The 9,068-nt window shown below is 45.3% G+C and overlaps 1 long non-coding RNA gene across 1 annotated transcript; it reads left to right on the plus strand.

Annotated features, from left to right (window-relative positions):
• Positions 1–892: 892 nt before the first annotated feature.
• LOC140707495 (uncharacterized) lies at positions 893–7,309 on the plus strand. The gene is made up of 2 exons (XR_012087596.2): positions 893–1,798; positions 4,391–7,309. It is a non-coding gene; the product is annotated as an uncharacterized LOC140707495 (long non-coding RNA).
• Positions 7,310–9,068: the final 1,759 nt, after the last annotated feature.

Genomic DNA, 9,068 nt, shown 5'->3' on the forward strand with positions numbered 1-9,068 from the left:
TATGTACACAACCTATATTTCCTGAACCTACTGAGAGCCTCACTTTACCCCTCAAGGGGGCTAGCCTACTGATCACCAGAGTATGCCACTTCTGTTTCTTGACATCATGGTTCACCAAAACATTGCACTGGCCATTTTTTCTCCTCAGCATGTTACTCTGGCTGAGAAAAACCAGTACCACAAGGCAAAAGGGAAGAGGTTTTCTGGTACAATTCTTGTTTCAGGTTTGTTTGTTTTTAATAAACTGAACATAGCAGGCAGCTGTGAGACATTGTTTAAAACTCTTCAAGTGACAATGACACAGAAAGTCTATCCTGTGGAGCTAGTTCTGTTTGGATTCTGAAAGAAAACCCTGACTTTGAGAAACTAAACAAGGTCTGCCTAAATGAATAAGGGTTTAATACAGATCTGGGCAAAGTGTGGCCTACGGGCCACATACGGCCAGCAAGCCGCTCCTGTCCAGCCTGCCGGTCGCCACTCCAGTCCTAAAAAAGTTTAGGGAGTTAACTATGTCAGCCTTGTAGTTTGTTCACCACAGGGCCTCACCCAATGGGGGCCTATTACTACCCACCTAATTGGGGCCTATTTTTAAGTAAAGTTGGTTCGGCCCCCAAACACAGTTCAGATTTTTCATGTGGCCCCCTTTAGAAATTAATTGCCCACCCCCGGTTTAATACAACAAAGCAGAATCATGCTGGTCTCCTTTGGCAGGAAGACTGTTCTGTGACTGGGAGTGGTGTCTGACAAAGCTGTTCCTTGTGTCCCCACACATTGGGGTTCAGGAAGCCTGAGAAACTACTACTCAGGGTTTAGGGGTACCTTTGCCATCCCCAGCCTGCCAGTTGTGCACCACTGCTCTAAAATTACCTACATTTTTTATGTCGTACTGTGAGCTGATAATATTGATTATAGAACGCTTCACAAAGACCCCAGACACCAATTCTTCTAAAAATTAACAGAAAATGAATTTCTTCGTGTAAGTTGGGAACTTGCTTATCTTGAACACCTGTTCCTACAGAAACCACAGAATATCCTGTTATTCTCTATATGCGGGTCTGGAGCACCGAGCAACGGTTTGCAGCCCAGATGGCTGAGTTTGTGGTTAATATCGGCCAAACCATAGATATCCTGTGTATTTTGTTTCCTCTTGAAAAGTAACGGTTTGCTATCAAAATTAGAATAACCCAGGGCGGGGGAACTGCTCAAGAGTAATACTTAGAAAAACCAGCCCCTCTTGAACTCCTATAGGTAGAAGACTCTGTAGTCAAACCCCCTTACCTAATTGTCTGCCAATAGATATTTTTTGTAACCTTATTTCCTTGTGGTTAGAAGTAATAAAAGTTCTTTGCATTGTTTGATCGGGGTCCCTCGTGCCTGGGGGACCCGAATGGCCATTCGAAAATAAACAGCGCTTGTTCTCTCTTGAGTCTGTGTATGGTCAAATCTCATGCTTGCTGGTACAAGAGTGTTTTAACACTTCCAGATTTCTTTATGTCTGGCTCACAGAATGGTGGAGAATGCGGGCAGCACTTAAAAATTGGCTTAAGGAGGTGATTTCAAAAACCATTTTCTATCACCTCTCTGAGAATTGACTGAATGAGATTCTTAAGTTGTGGCTGATCAGGGGAGAGACAAGGGAGTTGCAGACCTCCTGCCGGCATCGTTCCTTTTTGAACGTGGAGGTCTCCTGCCGTGTCTGGTCTGCCAAACAGCCTGGCTCAGGATCTCATTCCCAGACTCAACAGACATCCCACCTGCCTGAGGGACCATCGGATCTTCAAAGGTGGTGGTGGTTTTGGTGAGTATTCTGAGGCCTGAAAAGATCTTGTTTTGGCGGCTTGAATGTGAGACTGTGTGTTCCACAACTGTTCCCGGGGTGGCCCAGGGTTCCTCTGTCTTGGTATTGGGAAGGGTGACAGCTAGGCTACCCGCAGCGTGAGTGTGTGATTGTGGTGTGATAGTCGCATTTGGAATTCATTAGAGTAAGGACAATAGAGAAAGTCCAGCCAGGGAAATGAGTATTCTTCCCGCAGGGCCTCTAATGACGGTCAGATTCCCTTGGAAATAGGCTTGAAACATTGGGATGTGTTAGGTAAAGGGAGGAAAAAGAAGGAATTGGTATGGATGTGCCAAACAATGTGGCCATTAGACAGGTTCCAGGGCATGGCCAACTGGTTGCCAGAGGGAACCTTTGATGAGCTGATCATTAGTAACTATCTGGATTTTTTCAGATACGTAGGTCCCAAAAAGGGACTATGATGCATTTTACATGAAAATGATCTTAGATGTGGTTCAGCATGTAAAGGGGGCAGGCTCTCCTGAAGGGAGAGAAGGAGGTTCAGGTAATGGGGATGGAAAGGTACAGGTCCCAGATTTTGTAGGAAGCAGTCCCCAAGTCAAAAATTCTCCTAGCCACACTAGGACCAAGTTTGCTGTCCTCGTATCCAGATGTAATACAGGAGAAAATGCCCCTGTACCCCAAGGAGCCTATTCGGATCAAGAACAGTGTCGGGACTTGACTGTGGTTCTCTTGAATTTCTTAGCTGAAAGGGACTATTGGGTCTCAAAGAAAAAGGCACAGATTGTGGAAAGAAAGGTCCTTTCTAGGATTAATGGGCTTTTGCTGCCTCTGGATCTGGGAGCATGGGACATACATTCAACCCCTGTAGAATATTGCAAACAGCAGGAAAAGCCCGGGCTCCCACTCTGCCTAGCCAGAAAGAAGTGACAGCTGGAGTAAGGAAGCTGAAAGCATGCCTTACAGAGCCCCCAGAGCTCTGGCTTTCAGAAATTGGAGGATCCTATTGATTCTACATATGAAAAACAGGGTGTGGTGCTTGGCATCTTAGTCCTCCTCAAATCAGCAGGACCGGGAGTGGTGGGATATCTCAGCAAGCAGCTTGATGGCACAGCCAGGGGATGGTCAGCGTTCCTATGAATTGTAGCTGTTGTATTCATCCTGGTCACCAAGTAATTAAAGTTGACTATTGGAGGCAAGCTGGAAGTTGTGTCACACCATGCCATCCGAAATTTGCTATAATCCCGTGGCCATGTATGGATCACCTCAGGGAGGCTGCTCAAAATCCAAGCTTTCCTGCTAGAAACAGGAAAGGTCTCCTTGAGTGGGACAGAGAGGTGGAACCCAGCCACCTACCTACAGACACATAGACTCTGTGAGAAAGCCATTGTCCGAACCCCAGAGGATTGTCTTGGAGCAGTGGATCTGCAGACCAAAGCACAGCCTGACCTCAGAGACGAGGAGTTAGATTTCAGTGACTATGTCTGGTTCTCTGATGGCAACAGCTTTGTGGAAGATGGGATAAGGAAGACAGGTTGGGCGGTGGTTGACAAAAGGGGGGAGGTGGTGCTGTCAGGAGCTCTCCCAGCACAAGCAGCAGAGCTATGTCAGGGCCCTAGAGGCTGATGAAGGAAGAGCTCTGACCCCCTATGCAGACAGCAAATACCTCTGGAGTATTTTGCATACATATGATCAGCTGTGGAAGGAGAGAGACATCTCCTCACCGCTGCAGGAACCCCGGTCAAACACGGCAACCTCATGCAATGCCTCCTAGATGCTGTTTGTTATCCTAGTCATTTAGTTGATACACACTGTAAAGAACACCAGAATAGGGACTCTACCATAGCACTTGGAAACCATGCTGCTGATGTGGAAGCAAGGCAAGCAGCAGCTGGAGAGAATGTAGAATCCCTGGTCCTGTTTGTAGGCCTGGACCTCCCAGAATTCCCTTCGTATAGCGAGGAAGAGCAACAGTGGACACAGGAGGGACACCTGATCCATCAAGATCAGTGGTGGACAGACAGCAACACCTGATTGCTGGTCCTCGAAGCAATGATCCCCTCCTTGGTCAGGAAACAGCATGAACAACAGCACTTAGGGGAGGACAGCTTGATAATATAATAGAAAAAGTATTTTCTCACCCAGGCACCAGTATGGCCCATCTTAAAAGGAACTGTAACATCATGTTTGAAATGCCAGAGAAATAATGCAGCACAAGGGTCAACCCAGAAAATGTCGTCAGTCCTTGGAATTCAGTAGAAGATTCATACATGGTATTGACCACAAACCTCAGAAATTGTTGAATGAATTAATGGGCGGCTTAAGACAGCAGTGAAAAAAAAAAATTATTCAGGATAGCAACATTAAGTGGCCACAGGCCCTTTCCTGTGGCCCTTACTAGTGTCAGGACCTGTCCCCAGTGAAAGCTTAAGTTGTCTCCTTTTGAGAGAGTCTAGGGGAGAGCCTGGCCCCTCACAGATTTGGAACAAACTGTAGATGCAAATGTGATAAGTGATGCAGTGATCCAAAATTGTGTGCAGTTTCTCTCGCGTTTTTTTTTTTTTGTGTGTGTGTCTTCTCTTCATTCAGCAGGGCTGACACTTTAATGTGGGTGGGCCCATGCATGAGATCCAGCCAGGGGACTACGTAGTGGTCAAGGTCTGGAACCACGCCCGTTGGAGCCCAAATGGTCGGAGCCAGCGGTAGTCCTACTCACTTCTGACACAGCACTGAAGGTGGAGGGATTAAGGTCATGGATCCATCACACCCGAGTCAAGAAGGTGACAACTCCGGACACCTGGAACGTCCGTAGAGTTCCGGAACAAGGACGGAGACCCAGAGGAAGGACTAAAGCTTCTGTTCAGTAAAGACTCTTGACTTTTGGGAGGTGGATTATGCATTGTCATTGTATTAGGTGTTCTTGTTGCTCTGTTTTTCTTCTGTTGTTGGGTACAGCAATTCAAATGGTGTTGGGAACAGGAGATCCCTGATGTTAAGTGAGCCAGTCCCATCTGTAGGAACTTTTCGGTTGCCAGAGCCTCGATTGCCAGGTGACCCTGAACCCATAAGGTCTGTTTCTGTAGTCATTGTGTTCCTGATACGCTCCAAGTGCCACCACTTGATTCAGGGTGGTGTGTACGTTTACGATAGTCCTGATCTGGACACAGTAAGGGGGTACAGGTAGCTTGCATGGATACAAGTTGGATCTATATTGGATGCCAAATTGCCCCAATCCTTTGGTGGGGTGGGAATAATCGTATTGTGGATGCATGATCGTTTCCCCTGCTACCGAGTACATGGATCTGGGTGTTGGGCTTGTACCTTTAAATCATCCAAAACCAAGGATGAGGGCTATGAGAGCGTGGATGATGGTCTTTCTCCTGGTGCTAATAGTGAGCCAGTCTCAAGGGATACCACTCAACCCAGGCTGCTCATGCAGGAGGTTCATGATAACAGGTTAAAAGACCCTTCTCAAGGCATTCAGGTTTGACAAGATTAAGCAGATTGAGTGGACAGCACCTACAAAAGGCTGCCCACGGCATGAAATTGTCCTAACCGCCAAGCAGCCGGCTGTGCAAATATGTCTAGACCCAGACCGGCCGATGGGAAAGAGGGTTATGGAACTGATGGGTCCCATGATGAAGAAGTTGAAGTCCCGGTCACCTCCTAGAGTATCCCTGAGTGGAGCTGAATTCCTGAGGGGAGCAGCAACAGAAAAAGGAATAGTAAGGTCGGGCCTTGATACTACCAACGCCACCCAAATGGTGAAGGTGGAAGGCACTGCTACCCCAAAGTATCTCTCAGGCCCGGAATGGGGACTCTTAGAGGGGGGATGATAACATTTGGCTGCGAGTGGCTGCCTTAGTGGGGGATCAGCAGGACTTCTGCCTGGAAGGCGGAATCGATACAGGTCACATGTTAACCAGCTGTCTGGTCCCAGTGTGTGTGTCCCCAGATACCCTGAACGCCACTGGAATCAAGTAGCCAAAGTTGGGGCACCCGTCAGGACAAAAAGACTAAGTATATAGTTGTTCTAGGACATACGAGTGTAGGGGGAGGACAGCCCTGTGTCAATACTACATCATGCCAAAGGGACAAACATCACCATTGCATCGTTCTAGGCCCAGTTGATGCAGGAGAACACATGAATTGCAGCTCTATTATAAAAGTAAAATCCGTTAAGTATCATAGGCTTCTCCCGAGAGGTTGGTTCTTTACCTGTGGAGACAGATCCTATACATACATTCCTGGAAATGCAACTGGGGTTTGTTGCCTCAGTTGTTTAACTGCAGTTATGCCCCCCCAAAAGCTCACTAACTCAAACAGAGAAGCCTAGGAGAAAACGCGCTCAGTAACTAGGCTGGAACCAGACTGTGATGATAAGGTTCATCTGCCCAGTCCAAAGGAGTATCTTAGTCTGTCTATCTCGTTGGTTGGGTTACCTGGCCTGGTGGTCTGGAATTCCAAGTCCATCAACTGACTAGCCTGTAATCTGGTCAAAACTATAAATCATACTTCGGCTGCCTTGTTAGATGTCTTAGATGAACTTAATAGTTTAAGAGACACGATTTTGGAGAACGGAGCGGCCGCTGACTTCCTCCTATTGAGACTTCATGTAGGATGTGAGGAAATTCAGGGATTTTGCTGCTTTAACATATTCCAAAGCAATCTCCTGCCACATTGACAAATTGCATGAATTGGCTATTCATGTTACCCAGGACAAAGGTCTAGACTGGAGTTGGCTGACCAGCTGGATCCCTAACTTAGGGTGGTTGCAGACAGTATTGGTGGGAGTCACATTCCTGATCATTTGTGTGTTAGCTTCTTGCTGCTGTATTCAGTTATTGCCTCTATTCAGGAACTGCATTCCCAACAAAGTTTATAAGCCAACTGATAGATTGCACCATGAATCTATTGAACTTGCTCTCTGACAACCTAAGGGGTCTAGTGAAGCGTCCTAAAGGGGGGAAGCTGTGAGCTGATAATATTGATTATAGAACGCTTCACAAAGACCCCAGACACCAATTCTTCTAAAAATTAACAGAAAATGAATTTCTTCGTGTAAGTTGGGAACTTGCTTATCTTGAACACCTGTTCCTACAGAAACCACAGAATATCCTGTTATTCTCTATATGCGGGTCTGGAGCACCGAGCAACGGTTTGCAGCCCAGATGGCTGAGTTTGTGGTTAATATCGGCCAAACCATAGATATCCTGTGTATTTTGTTTCCTCTTGAAAAGTAACGGTTTGCTATCAAAATTAGAATAACCCAGGGCGGGGGAACTGCTCAAGAGTAATACTTAGAAAAACCAGCCCCTCTTGAACTCCTATAGGTAGAAGACTCTGTAGTCAAACCCCCTTACCTAATTGTCTGCCAATAGATATTTTTTGTAACCTTATTTCCTTGTGGTTAGAAGTAATAAAAGTTCTTTGCATTGTTTGATCGGGGTCCCTCGTGCCTGGGGGACCCGAATGGCCATTCGAAAATAAACAGCGCTTGTTCTCTCTTGAGTCTGTGTATGGTCAAATCTCATGCTTGCTGGTACAAGAGTGTTTTAACACTTCCAGATTTCTTTATGTCTGGCTCACAGTACAAAAAAAAGTTGCTATTTAGTTTACCAGATAATAAACAAATGTTTTCTTCCATCTTGTGGGCTTCTGGGTGTGGGGAGGATTGTACTTTCCAACCACTTCACCTAGAAGATATTTTACTAGGTAATTACTGTGGAAATGCAGACGCAGCATTATACACTGTGAAGCTCCCCATATTTTGACTCTCATCTTTATAGAGAACAACACAAATATCTCTGAGCCAATCAAAGGCCCTTAAGTCTGAGCTTGGCTCTGTAACCAGCTCTGCTGAAGACGCTGGCTATCCATGCGAGAAATAAGCAGGCAAAATTGTTAGAGATAATTAGTTTGTACTCCACAGCACCATCACCATTCTTGGCACTGCTATACATCTAATAAGAACAACATGGGCTGTTACACTGGGAACACAGTGCCAATGTGCACATATTGGTCCATGCAGCAACCATTATGCTTTTTTCATTTGCATGTGAAGCACTTTGCGGCTAGCGATGTTGCATTCAGGCGTGCCTGAGGAAAAACAAGAAGAAATGTCTCTCGCAGGCAACAAATGGTAGGAAGGGAAGAGAATCTTCCTCAGCAAGATACATATATGCTTTCTGTCTCCTTAGAAGCTGGGGGAGTGCCTCCTAACAATACTGACCCTCAGGCCGTCTTGATTATTGTCTATGTTGGCTGTCAACAGCTCTCAGGGGTCTTAAAAAGAAGTATTTCCCAGCCCATCCTGGAGATGCCAGGATTTGAACCTGGAATATTCAGTGGACACAGCATGTGCTCTAAGATTGAGCTGTTGTCCATCCAGAGTGTGCAAGTTTACTCTTTAGAAATAATTCAGTGTAGTTCTAATTCCATAGCCCCCAAATAAATGCCTTTAAAAATGTATATCCAGAAGCATAGCCATGTTAATCTGTAGTATTCAGCAGAAACCTTAAAGGATAAGATGTCAATATTTGGCAGATCGTCTTCTCCCACCCAGATCTACCCGAATCACTCGTCATAGCCAGCAGGGACGGCTGAGGGGTCTGACGTCGAGAGAGGCCCGGAAGGAAAAAACTAGAAACCGGGCCTTCTCGGCGGTGGCCCCTCGGCTGTAGAACACCCTGTCAACAGAAATTGGCACCCTTGCTGGGTGTTTTTAAAAAGCCAGTTAAAAACTTGGTTAGTTAAGCAGGCCTTCCCTCCAGTCAACTAAGTCTCTTTTATTTTTTCTTTTCTTATGTTATCCCATCTTGGTAATCCTTCCTTAAATTAATTGTCTTAATTAACACTGCAATTGTATTTTATGCTTATATATATTTTTATATTCATCTATTTTATTTTGTAAGCCGCCCCAAGTAGACATGGTTTAGAGGGGTGGGGTATAAATCTAATAAAATAAAATAAAATAAATTGGCCTATGTTTTCATTGAATGTATCCAAAGAAAAAGGCTGCAAATCTCTCCCTGCAAAATATTTCCTTTCCATTCTCCAAAGAAATTTATATTGATATTTTAGTTATTTTTTAAAAAAGTAACTGAATGTTATAAGTTGTTGGCCTGCAATACTAAAACAGCCTCTGACCTACCAGCTAGTACTCACTTCAGTTGATCAGAAGATGAAAACGAAAGGCATGTCACATGTATTCCTTCTCCACCATGTAGTGAGGTTATACCCCATAACTGTAAAAGTAACTAAAGTTACT

Source organism: Pogona vitticeps, chromosome 1 (genome assembly GCF_051106095.1).
Source record: "Pogona vitticeps strain Pit_001003342236 chromosome 1, PviZW2.1, whole genome shotgun sequence".
NCBI classification, from domain to species: Eukaryota; Metazoa; Chordata; class Lepidosauria; order Squamata; family Agamidae; genus Pogona; species Pogona vitticeps.